Source organism: Macrobrachium rosenbergii, chromosome 53, assembly GCF_040412425.1.
Source record: "Macrobrachium rosenbergii isolate ZJJX-2024 chromosome 53, ASM4041242v1, whole genome shotgun sequence".
Lineage (NCBI taxonomy): Eukaryota > Metazoa > Arthropoda > Malacostraca > Decapoda > Palaemonidae > Macrobrachium > Macrobrachium rosenbergii.
In genome coordinates this window covers 44,526,842-44,539,798 of record NC_089793.1, presented here as the reverse complement: position 1 = coordinate 44,539,798, position 12,957 = coordinate 44,526,842, and the positions used below count along the sequence as shown (strand labels likewise).

At 39.2% G+C, this 12,957-nt stretch overlaps 1 protein-coding gene across 7 annotated transcripts in view; it reads right to left on the bottom strand.

Moving 5' to 3' along the window:
• Utx (Utx histone demethylase) overlaps positions 1-12,957 on the bottom strand; it is a 292,973-nt gene that overhangs the window by 23,150 nt on the left and 256,866 nt on the right. Inside the window, exon 1 of one of the 7 annotated variants that reach the window (XM_067097012.1) lies at positions 11,050-11,869. The exons of 5 other annotated variants lie outside the window; for them this stretch is intronic. The gene's annotated coding sequence lies outside the window, so the exon portion shown is untranslated. Of the gene's footprint in view, positions 1-8,539; positions 8,707-11,049; positions 11,870-12,957 lie in introns of those variants that run through there. One more of the 7 variants, XM_067097015.1, reaches the window with a different exon arrangement.

The window sequence follows — 12,957 nt, the reverse complement described above, 5'->3', positions numbered from 1 at the left end:
TAGTAACATAACTTTTCATTTCCAGCTATAGCAGTCCATCACTACTATTCCATCATGACCATTTGTTCGAGAGATTTGGATATAATTAACAAGTTATCATTACCTACATTGTGCCACAAACATTAAATTACTTACTTCTCACTCACATCCTTGATAGAACGATCATGAAAACTGGGCCCGATGGCTGTGTTATTAACACACACAAATGAGAACTTGAGAGGTATGAGTGATGAACAGCACTGGATAACTGCGTAAAGCACAGATAAGGAAATATGCCAAAAAGAAAACATGTCCGAACAATTTGACAATTCAGTCAACATTTGTCTACGTTACGTTATCAACTTCAACAAAATTGAACTTGAAATAAAGATTACTCATAGGTGACAATGAATACCGTTTATAGGAGTTCTAAACAGAGTAATATTGCTAGCAAGAAGTAAAATGTTTGCAGCGTTGCAAACAGTTACTGAACTCCGTTAACTTCTCAGATGGTTCAAAAGCTAAACTGCTAAATGAATATCACTACACCAGTTGAAAGAGACCCAAAACGCCAGACAATGTTAAAATATTGAAAACGACCAAAAAATTATATAAAATTGTTGTCTAGTACTTTAACCACCAAGTGCAGCACTACTTTAATATATTAATCACCAAAAGTCACGTGCAAGAATAATTACTTCTGACAGACGTTCTTTCAGAAATAACTGATCACGCACGTGACTTCCGTGGATTACTGGTTACGCTCAATTCAACGTGGTAACAACCACTAAAAACTGACTACGGCAATACAATGACAGGTAAGTAGGTGGCGAGCGCACACAACCAAGAAAAGAAAACTCGCATCCTGAGTAATGGGAAGGTCGTCGTCTCCGTTCTCCGTGTCTGACGGTATTTGTTCAAGTAAACCATTTCAATCTTTCCCATCAGTATTCTCTACTCATTAGAGGAAAATGTAAAACTGATGAACGCTGACAATGCTTCAATTCTATTTACAACATTTCCCTTTACACTATAAATTCCCTACATTTAACTTACAAATATAAATTTAACGAAGAGTATTGAATATTACGAAGATAAAATCACCAGACAAGTAATATAACCAAGGACGAAACGATGACGTACGTACGAAAAGGTTTGAATGGTGTATAAACGCATGAAAAAGCGTCCCGATCTTTCGCTTGAAGCGTCGAGCGTTTATGAATAAAACATAAGCTGAGCTTTAATGTTCCCCCACATCCAAAGGTACATAAAGAACCACTACAATTATTGATTAATGGCTTTCTATGCACATGCCACTAGGGCGGACCTGACTGGCCAGATCACACCCCTAATTTTATCACATTCACGGACAATTTTATTACCGGGCAATCGTAAGTCTTGTATAAAAATTCTTAACTGGAATAATGAGCGTATGCAGTGAATAACTTCAGAAGCACGGTATGCGGATTAAAAAGTATATAATTCCAATTTATTATAAAGTTTTAGGTCTCACTGTGCACGCTAGAGCAAGATTTGGTCTTTCTAAACTGCCCTGTTCTGAATTACCCCATTCTATATAAAAATTATACTATACAAAGATGAACTGATGCAAATGTTGAACAGCCTACGGCCAACTTAAAGTGTTTAAAACGACGCTCGCTTACTTGCTGAGGAGGATGGCAATTACTGACTACCTGCTCCTTCAAGGGGTGAGGGAGATCTGGGAGAGGATATGCAGTCCAGGAAAGGACCGTAACAAAAATCTAGAGATTTCGAGAACGGAAACTCATTCACTCACACCTGGGAGTACGGAAAGTTCCGTTGAGTCGTTTTAAACTCTTGTATTGCAACACTACTCCCCATCACCAAGGGGGTGCAAACCCAAACCAACATCCGGCCCCACCCAGCCCCTTTTGACATCAATCGGGTGCCTCCTAAGGCTATTTCCAGGTAATCTACATAGCATTACAAGGCGTCACAGGTATTCCAGGAAGAAAACTGGAATGCGACCAACACTTACTACTTCATTCTTGTGCACCTGCTTCCGGCTGATCGCCTTTCAAACTATGACGATAAATATCTTCGTTTACTGAAAGCCTCTCTTCGTTTTCGTATTTGGGGCTATTCGAAAGCCCTTAAGAGCCAGATAAACCTATCAACTGCTATGAGGTTCACATCCGGACAGATGTTTCAAGTATGCCAAGAACGACATATGGCTAGACCGTTATTATATGACACACACACACACAGCCTACATATATATATATATATATATATATATATATATATATATATATATATATATATACATATATATATATATATATATATATATATATATATATATATATAAGCGAGACTTGGAAGGAAAATTTGTTCAAAAATCATGAGATGCAAAGAAATAGGCATCTAGGCTACTCATGTTGGCTAGCCTAACTAATAATATTGACAAGCAAAATAAATATTCGAAACTGTGAGAGAGAGAGAGAGAGAGAGAGAGAGAGAGAGAGAGAGAGAGAGAGAGAGAGCATACACTAAAAGTCTCCCTTCTGGCAACGCACATCAACAGGTGGCGATCAACCTACAGGATAGGATACCCGAGTGACACCGCCTATCCCTCAACACCCCTCCCCCACAACAAACGCAGCCTGTCCACGAGCACAGCCCCAACTTCAAATCAGACAAAATTTACAGTTTAAAAAAAGCATGTACGCTTTCAGGCCAGCACGCCACTGAACATAAAACGGCCTCGCGTTTCCAAAACATAAATATTCACTCATCAAAGCTCTGAGCCAAATCTGAGGTTGACTAACATCATACAGCTTCAACCTAGATGATCAACTTGTCCCAGGGACCTTTCTTCCCTAGCGACAACTGCATAAGAGTTACTTGGGGTATTTATAGTTCTTGACAACCCTCATATTTTAGTTAGGTAACATTTTGCACGGGTGTTACATGATCTTGCGAAACACAAAACATGGGACATATCACAAGTTCCAGTGACGTAGAAATCTATCCTTTAGCGTCTACACTATCTCTTTATAACACGAATTTATATCATTATCAGCAAACGTTTTCCTAATGTACCAAATTATCAGTACCCAATGATACGTGAAAAATAATGAACGACACCGCGCAAGAAACACGGGTCAGACTGCAGCACGATAATTAATAAGGAATGGGATCCCAAAGTAATTTCATTTATGTGCATCTATATCTAAAGGATACTGGAGATACAGTAAAGATAGATGGTCAGGGAGAGCTTGCTACAAAGAAAAGTATCACACCCATACCCATAATAGTGTCCCACCGAAAACGATATGCAGCCTTTACTTTCTAAGCTTTGGCGCTTTTATGGGCTCCTTATATTTGATATATATGTGTGTGTGTGTGTGTGTGTGTGTGTGTACACAAACCGAATGTTCGAAAAAGTTCGAGATAAAAACTTACTACATACCTACTCCCGCTGAAAAATACCCAATAACTTGCCATGGTTCACCCTTTAATATTTAATTATCTTCACCTTAAAAACAGTGTGTGTAAAAGCAAGGTCAAAAATTACGTTTATACTGTATCTTGACCAAAATAGCATAAGTACAGACAGAAGCAAAGAAAAATATGTTAGCATAAACTTCAACACCTACTCTGCTATACACAATACAAGTTCCCTTCAGGGTGAAAATCCTCTTTCTTTTACAACGAATATTCAACTCTCTCTATATGCAACAGGAGCGGGACAGTGGGGGGGGGCCCCACTGTAAATGTTAAAAAAAGTTAATCTGCTGATAGGATATAGCCACGTCCTATCAGCTTATCAGTTTACAAGAAGTGCCATTTATCCGACGGACTTGTGAAAGTTATTAGTGGTATTGAACTCTTCTCATATGATACATATGTATGTGTGTGTGTGTGTGTGTGTGTGTGTGTGTGTGTGTGTGTGTGTGTGTGTGTGTGTTCGATTTTAAACAACGAAAATGTAAAAACGTGATAATTATACTGGCAAAGTTACAATCACGAAGAAAAAAAACTGAGATGCTAAGTACTTTCATCTTATTACCAAGACATGGTCATAGCATCTCAATTGTTTCACTTTTCCTCCATGGCTGTAACTTTGTTCACACACACACACACAGCACAATCCAGGCTTAAATATGAGTTCAGCCGTTTCCACGTGACCAACTTACAAGAATTCCTTACAGTGCCTTTTTCCATCTAATTTTTGCAATTAAATAATCTTTTCAATCATTCAAGATTTTAGTATGCTATTCCCAAGAATAGTCAATAGGACTGTCTTAACATGATCACAACTGAAGGTGGAGACAAAAACCAAGTCTGCAATCATGGTTAACATTTTTTCAGGGCCAAGATCCCTAAAACAAGCTCTACTAGTAATTTTTCTCCAGGAAAAACACCACAAATCAAATCTACCAACAGTGAAACCGAATCATTTAAGACTATCAAGTACGGAGTTAAGCTCACAAACTTACTCATACTTTTGGCGTTTTAATTGATTAAATTAAAACTGAATTTTTGGTGTCAAAACAAAGCTGAATTGATCTCCAGTAAAAAGTGTAACTTCAATTTATTGCCTGTATCATTCACTTTGCTAACCCCTGTTAAGAGTACACTAAAACAAATTATCCATTTCAAACCTCAGTCAGAAAATGTAATACTTTACAAATGTTGTTTACTGTTTACCCCTCTAACCTTCCAATACGGCTACTAAGTTCAATGTTGTAGACAAGGTCGCACCAGAGGGTAACCCCGTATTGCCACAACAATGTCTACACCCCGCCTCCCTTTGTGAGGAGTGAGAGCAGAACCCTAATGATAAAACATATTAATTTAAGAAATAAAGGCAATAACATGACTTCTGCTGTGACAAAACTGACTTAAGGGAGCAATTTCCTCATCCCGTTAAATGGCAGCAAAAGTGAGTGAAGTATGAACACTGAAGAATAACGGCAGCACACTGGTACTGAGTGGGGGAAGGAAGTGAACACGAATAAGGGGGTTGGTAGTTCGGTACTCGGTTGGGAGAAGAGAAGGGGGAAGTAAGCAGAGGGTAGCAGCTAGTTTGCTTCATCGAGAGACAGAACATCCATAGAACTCTATTGTTCAGAGCGGGAACGGCCCAACGTCACATCAAACAGATCACTGGTGATGGAAAAAAAATACTGCTACAAAGAACCTAATGAAAAGCATTCGAACATAAGAAAAAATGCCAGCAAAAACAAAGCATTACTTGTTTTCCGATGGCGTGTGAGAGAGAGCAAGACTCTCCCACACAGCATTCCAAAGACGATCCACAACACAGCGCTGAACGAATTGTAGGGTGAACGAAAACCCCCGAACCTAAGTAAGTTATGTAAGCTAATCCCTCCAGGCGTATATCTGGTAACACTGACTTCTAGTCTACGCCATTCTTTCAAGTCCAATCGAAAACGCTGAATCAAGTTTCTATCTTGAAAGCATTACAACAGAAAGTAAAAGTGTTACTCGTTAATCCGCACGTTTCAAGCTACTGAAGGCTCCTGTTGACTAGTCACTTGCTCCAAAAAAGGCAACATCACAAGCAAAGGGGAAGACCCTGACAATGGAAGCAATGGCCATTTAACGGGGATGGGGCACTGGTTTCCTGCGGGGAAGGGGGAGGGAGAACAAGCACCTCGTGCATGCAACACAAAAAAAGTTTAACAGCTGAACTGGATTTAAATGGCCCCTCCCCCAGGCCCCTTCCCCTTTTCCGAAACAGGTTCGAGGAGAGAGAGAGAGAGAGAGAATCCTGGACCCATGCCATAGCCGCTTAAGAAACAAATAAATACAAAAGTAAACAAATGAATGTACTTTCTCTACTGCTTTTCATTACTCAGATAATCCAACTCCTACCGTCAAATCTTGCACAAAAATAACCGATTAAAACATGCCATACAACTAAGTAAGTTTGTGATGTCATTACAAGCGTCGTTCAAGAACCAAAAGAATATTAGCACTACACAGTACAGCAAATTACTGCGAAAACAACACAAACACAACTAAACTTTTGGTGTGAAAATAAACACCAGCCATTAATATTTTACTGCTCAAGACAGAAAACTTTGATGAAAATAAGTGTGCAGGTTACTAATGGTGTTTTCAACATTCCTGTAGAGACTACAGCAATGTAACCTAAGGTGTTCTCCAGGGTAGCTTTCTTGGCCTATTACTTTTCATGTCATATATTTATGATATCTGATCCTACGCTGGCAACAGTCTTTTCTTGTGCAGACGATATTACTCTCTCTGCGCTAATCCTATCACCTCACTACTGTATCCAATCTCTGCTGAATCGCTAAACAGTAACCTAACTATAATTACTGCATGGTGCAGATTTTGAGGGCTGAAATCAACAGGCTATGACTGCTAACAAGGGCTAGGACGTGTGGACATCCTCCCTGGATGCCATTAACTGCATTCTTTACGTAAATGCAACTCTCTTAATAAAAAAAAAATCAGTGTAATTCATGATTGTAAATTCACTTCCGATTAATATATATAAAAAAAATTCCATCAACTGCACAAAACATAGGAACGAGGGACCTTTGAAGATTTTGTCGATCCTGAAGATATGCTTAGCTCTATCACGTTTTGAATACTGATCCCCCGTTGGGTCTTGGAAGCTGTGACAAATATTAAATCAGGAGAAAAACTAAATTATACAATTTCTTATACCACGATCAATAAAACCTTTGGCACCGTCATTCAATTATCTATGCGCATGCTGTACAAGATATCACATAATTCTTTAAACTGCGTTAAGTTTCCTTCTCTGAGGTTCAATTCCAGTTTTCTCCTTTTACTACTATTGTGATCAAATAGTGGTATGATCTTCCTTATGCTGTAGGTGACTTGGAACTTTAGACGCTCTAACCTGATGCAAATGCTCTTGTTGTTCTGCAGAATAACGGAAGTCTCACTTCGTGGTTTTGTCTTATTTTACTTCCATCTTCTTTGTCGGTTATTTTTTTTTTATTCATTCGTTATTCTTCTTCCATAGCACACTGTTTCTTAGTTTATAATTCCATATATCGCTGATCTCCCTCTTTGGGTCGTTGGGTTTGTAGCTTTTGCATTTCCAACCACGGTTTAACAACAAAACGACTTGCACATTGTACCTTCATTGCCTGGAAAGCATTTATTTAAAAACTGTGATGGCATCCCTTTTAACGTAAGGATATCACGATCCTGCTATCAGGCACGGGGTTATTTTAATTTTTAAAAATGCACAAAAGAATGCTAGCTACGTTAGTTTCTGTATGGTATATGAGTAACAATATGCATACATAATTTTGGTTTTCAATAATGTTTATCATCAGTCTATTAAAAAGTAACTGCACTTCTGCCACTGACATAAAAAATTTAAATACCATACAGTGAAACTCATCCTCAATGAACTTACAAATATGCAGCGTATTACTACCAGAGAGTTTGCAGATACTCCTAACCACAAGACATCACCCGCTGAATTCCAATGATCTGCTTGAGGCCTTTGGTTCGCTTCCTTCCGTCCAATTACCTTACATAGCCCGTAAGTTATATGTGTTCATCAGGAAGGTCCCAGTTTATAAAATACTGTTCATTATTAAAGTCGCTGAGGTCCTAAGCGCCAACTCCACTTCTCCATCCCCGTGGAAGAGAGCAAGCGTTACATTAATGATTTCTCTCCGCGCTTTCATGTTAGGCCTAACAAACTTCAATAACTGTAGTAGGTAGCGTTCATATAACCAGTCAATCCTGCTAAAACAAACTTCAATAACGTGTAGTACGTAGCGTTCATATAACCATTTAATCCTGATAAAACGCCGAAGATATTGGGTATCTCCACATCACTTTTCATGCAAGCATTTACTAGAAATCGTTCTTAGATCGCTTAAACGAACTTCAAATACACTAATGATATATAACTTTCTCATTCTTGCAAATAAGGGAAAACAAATACTAAACAAAAACACTAACACGTTACGCTATAGTGTAGGCGCCACGCGTACGGGCGCGTGTGTATGTGTATTAATTTTCAGTGTCGTGTAGAAGCCTGCTAGCAATTTTACCAGGTTTTGTATTAGCAATAAAAATGGTTTTAAAATTCCAGCTATTTTTACATACATTACATAAGTGTGTCGAAACGTTTACATAATTTTATCTCCAATTTCCAGAAGATAATTACTTAAACAAATTAGAGACTTGGTAGAGCCAAGTCATTTCCCCAAAAATTTTTTTTTTGTCATGCATCTGTTCAGATTATAAAGAACACTGCTGTATAGTCAGTGTTCGTTTCTATCTACGTTTGAAAATACACGTTCATAGCTAAAGAAAATATGGGGATAACGTGGCTTGGCTCTACAAAGTCTCAACTGATCTGTGTCATGCAGTTGGGGAATAGAGTTAAATATATAAAATAAAAAAACATAGCCAAGTTATTAATGTTACATGATTATACATGCTTGAATACATGCATTACGGACACACAATACATCAGTGGGTACGGAAAACACACACGAGGATGCATGCGCTTACTACATACAGTATATTTCAATGAAAATGGAGCAACAGCAAGAAGCACATGAGACATATGGCAGGCGAGGATGTTCCCTTATTAATGCGTCTGCGAGCGTTCTCTATCTCATCTCTCAAGGCCACCAATGCAATTCCTGACTGACTGGCCGTCTGCTGATGAGCACTGCCCAGCACCTGTTCAGTGTTCGCACTTTTGTAATAAAGATTATCTGTCGCAACACTTGTCGCTTTTTTCCCTGGCCACACATACCTTGCAATTCTTTAAAAGCCAAGTGGGCAAGTTTACTGCATGACACATGAAGGAATAACATGAATCACAGGAAATATTCAGATACATTTTTTCTACAAAGGACACGCCAGGATATTTATTTATTAAAACTTAGTTATCTCGACCACAAGATAAAAATTATTCCACAAGTGACTAAATTTGACCTTGAACCTAAAGAAAAATGAATTCGACACTGTCGCTTCCCTTTTCCAGCCTTCTCTACTAAAATCGAAGAGACTCCCAACTACTATGCACACTAAACCCAATCAACCTTTTTAAAAATGAAGCCTAGAGCACCAAACGATCAACTTAAACTTCTTGTTTCAGCCTTGATTCTACATGAATAGACTCAACTATCTTAACATATAATCAGTACTTAGCTACTGACAAGACAAAAGAAAAGTCGTCTGGATAGTTGATTTCTTCCTTAGTTACGTTACTGAGTTTGAACATGTTTACCTACTCTTTCCCCAGTCGAGAACCAAAGTGTGATTTATTCAGCCTGTTCGTCCCTAGCTTAGATATGACTAATGCCCTCATCCTTTTCTTTTAAAGCGTAAAACAGTATTACAACACCACAACGTGATACTTAAGTCCCTGGAAAATAACTTTTTTATACACGTGCGACCGATAAAAATCTCACACACGCACACATTATCACATCATACATATATATATATATATATATATATATATATATATATATATATATATATATATATATATAAAATTACTGAAAGGACCTCATTCAAACTGGATGGTACGGATTGTACGGATACTGGATAATGTGGACTGGTTGTCCAAGAAAGGTTGTAGCTTTTTCTGAATAAATACTCCGTTAGATATCATCCAGTTTGAATGAGGTCCTTTCAGTAATTCTACTAACGCACAGAACAATTGTGTATGTGATAAAGTTTATATATATATATATATATATATATATATATATATATATATATATATATATATATATATATATATATATATATATATGGGTGTTACTAATACTAAAAAATTTAATTTGGCAAGTCACAAGAAGCAAATTTCATCAGTGCAAAATATCTGCCCGATCACAATCAGAAACATGGTTTAGGTGGGGACAGACGTAACACATCTTCCTTCCAAGTGTTCAGAGGAAAAATGTCTTAAAAGCCCCTCCGGCAAAAGCACGTGAAAAGGTTTACGAGAGAGAGAGAGAGAGAGAAATTTTTGGTTATACGAAAAGAAGCCCGGAGGGCACATAAGGGTCGAAATGGTATAGGCCTAATGGCAGTAAGTAAAGCTATGAGAAGGGGAACTCAAAACGGCCGTTAGACCTGACAACCTTACCCTCCCTCAAAAGCCCCTACAAGCTCATCAAGGTTTCGATCTTGACAAATACACCTAACTTTTGAAGCTCTTACTAGCATTCCTTTTGATCATACGTGAAGGGAAATTATCATGCCAAAGTAATCACTGATGTTAGCAAGTTTTATTAAGCTTTAAATTTAGGCATAGACCTAAACATATATGTCTCTGCCAAGTAAGCGTACCTCGTTAGGTTACACAACACACGAAACCGTTCATCCACCAATAAAAATAACCAAATGCAGTGCAATTCATCAGCACAACAAGACTAGCCAAGAATACCAACAAAGCAAATTATGGAGCATTCGTCGAAAGAGGGAGAGAAAAATTTAAAGTTGTCCGCAGTTTTCACGAGAATTTCGTCTTCTGGACAGGGAAGGCGCCGTTGCCATATTGTGCTATGGGCTTACACGCACGCCAACAACAACTTGCTCCAGCTAGGCCTACATCATGCTAACTACAAACAGGCAAATTATGTTCAGCATCACATCAGAATAAAGGCAAGTTCAGCCATTTTAAAAATTCGCTCATCAAAATATAAAGAAAATTAAAGAAATTCTAAATAAATAAATAAATAGCAAGAGGTGCGAGAATGGGGAAGGCAGCGTTGCCACAAATCTTTCCGAGAGAGAGAGAGAGAGAGAGAGAGAGAGAGAGAGAGAGAGAGAGAGAGAGAGAGAGAGAGTCGGGGAACGACCGACCAACCACCAGAGAGAGAGCGAAGGCTGGCAGGCAGGCCGGGTCCCCACCACGACGGCGTCGTCGCCTTTTGATCACGTACACCACCAAATTCTGTCCTTAAGTGTCACATTTTGACACAGGGGAAAGGAACATACTCATTTCCTTACATGGCACTACAAACAGAATGAAATAAACAAACAAACAGAAGCCTGAATACTTACTAAATAGTAACAAGTGACGAAAGAAAATCGGAGTGTTTTTGGCTGGCGGAGACTTTCTTGAAGAACATGAACACACAAAATCTGATGGCAGTATATCCCTGAATAACTTCGTAAAAACATCTACACTCATACGCGCACATACACTGGCAGTGACGTAGCAATGAAATAAATACTTTTTTCCTTCACATGACACTATAACTTAAAGTATAAATAATCTTCACTTGAGCACTTTTTTAATCATTACGAGAGATCATATGCGGGCAGTGATACAACTAGTCATAATGAAAAGAGAGAGAGTGAGTGAGAGAGAGGCAGGCAGACTGAGAGAAGCCCTGCTCGAGGAAAAGGGAAAACGTCGCGAGTGATGAAACGGCAGTCTAATGGCAGTATTCAAGATTGGCAGGTTCAAGTTAAGTAACGTTGTTATATATTCATTCGGTCTTTGTCCTATAACGGGCCCGAGAGAGAGAGAGAGTGAGAGGGCGCACACACTCACGCCACACACGGTTGGTCGGTCACTCAACTCCGTTTACAGCAGCCTCAGCCTCTCCAGGGGCTTCCGATTTCCCTGGTCCTTTCGCACACTTCGTTTGCGATCTGTACTGGCCCTTGAGGACACACGAGGGCGAGCTAAGCACTTCTAAGTTTGGCAGTTAGAAGCACGTGGGATGGCACGTGCAAAAAGGAGTTCTAGGGTCCTTGTCCCGTCCCCGTGGTCCGCACAAACCCCCAACACACTCCTGTCCTCTCCTTTGCCGATCCTTCCGCCAGCCACACTGAAATGTCTGTTCTGTTGGCTGACGGTGCTGCTGCCTGAGTCGTCGTCCTCCACCACCGCAACGACATCTCCCCCTATCCCCCCCACCTTATATCGTTTATTAACTTGCAGCTTCCCATGGAGATTTCAGTATTTACCACTTGTGTAATAACGATTGGTGTGGGCAATAACAATATATCACACTATGAGGACAGTACTTTATGTCGGAGTGGCTTTGCAAAATAACAGAAACGTAACATATAATGTTGGAGATCGTATCGTGTGCCTGGCAGCAAGGCTCCGTTGGGTGGCGGTGACTGTGGGAGAAAAGGAGGAGGAGCGGTTGTGTGAGGAGAGCGTATTGATCCCCAGGTGAGGCAGTGGAACGAGTCTCCCCTTGGGTACAACTCAACACTTGAAGCCTTGAAGGCCAACCACCGGGGTTTTTTTTCCGAGTAAGGACTGGGAGCATCTATAGTCATTTCTGTCCTTTAATTACCTTGGGAGATACGTGCTCAACTGATCTAATAATAACTTCAGAACCAACATTTTCTCCCCGAGAAATGAATTATGCAACTACTTAAACAAATCCCTAGACAGCAATACCTAGTTCAAATATTCTTAAACTTTCTGGGGAGCAAAGAAATATGTATGTATATATATGTATATATATACATAATATATATATATATATATATATATATATATATACATAGTGCAAAGTTATAGTATGTATATACATCGTACCTGTTTCCCCTGTAAACATCACACTGCCATTTCGATGGTGCGGACTCCAAACATACTCTGCTGTTGGGACTTTTCAATTTTTCTTTTTACCTGTGATTGTCCCTCTTCTCTCATTCTCCTTCTCAAACTCATCCAACCCTTTTAGTGACTTCACCCCCAAGTACCCGCTCCCCCTCCCCCAAAGAACCCTACCGTCCAGCCTCCCACAACTCCAAAACTACCTGCCATACAATCGCCACCCCCAATTTCTACCTGAGAGTCACCTACGGCACAAACCTACAAGGAAAAGCCACAACTATAAAATGAGTTTAAGCTACACTGTTTCATAAAAGCTGAAAGCTTACACAAGGCAATTTCCTAATAAATCAACAAATTTCAGAGATTTTGCAAGTTTGCAAGAAGAA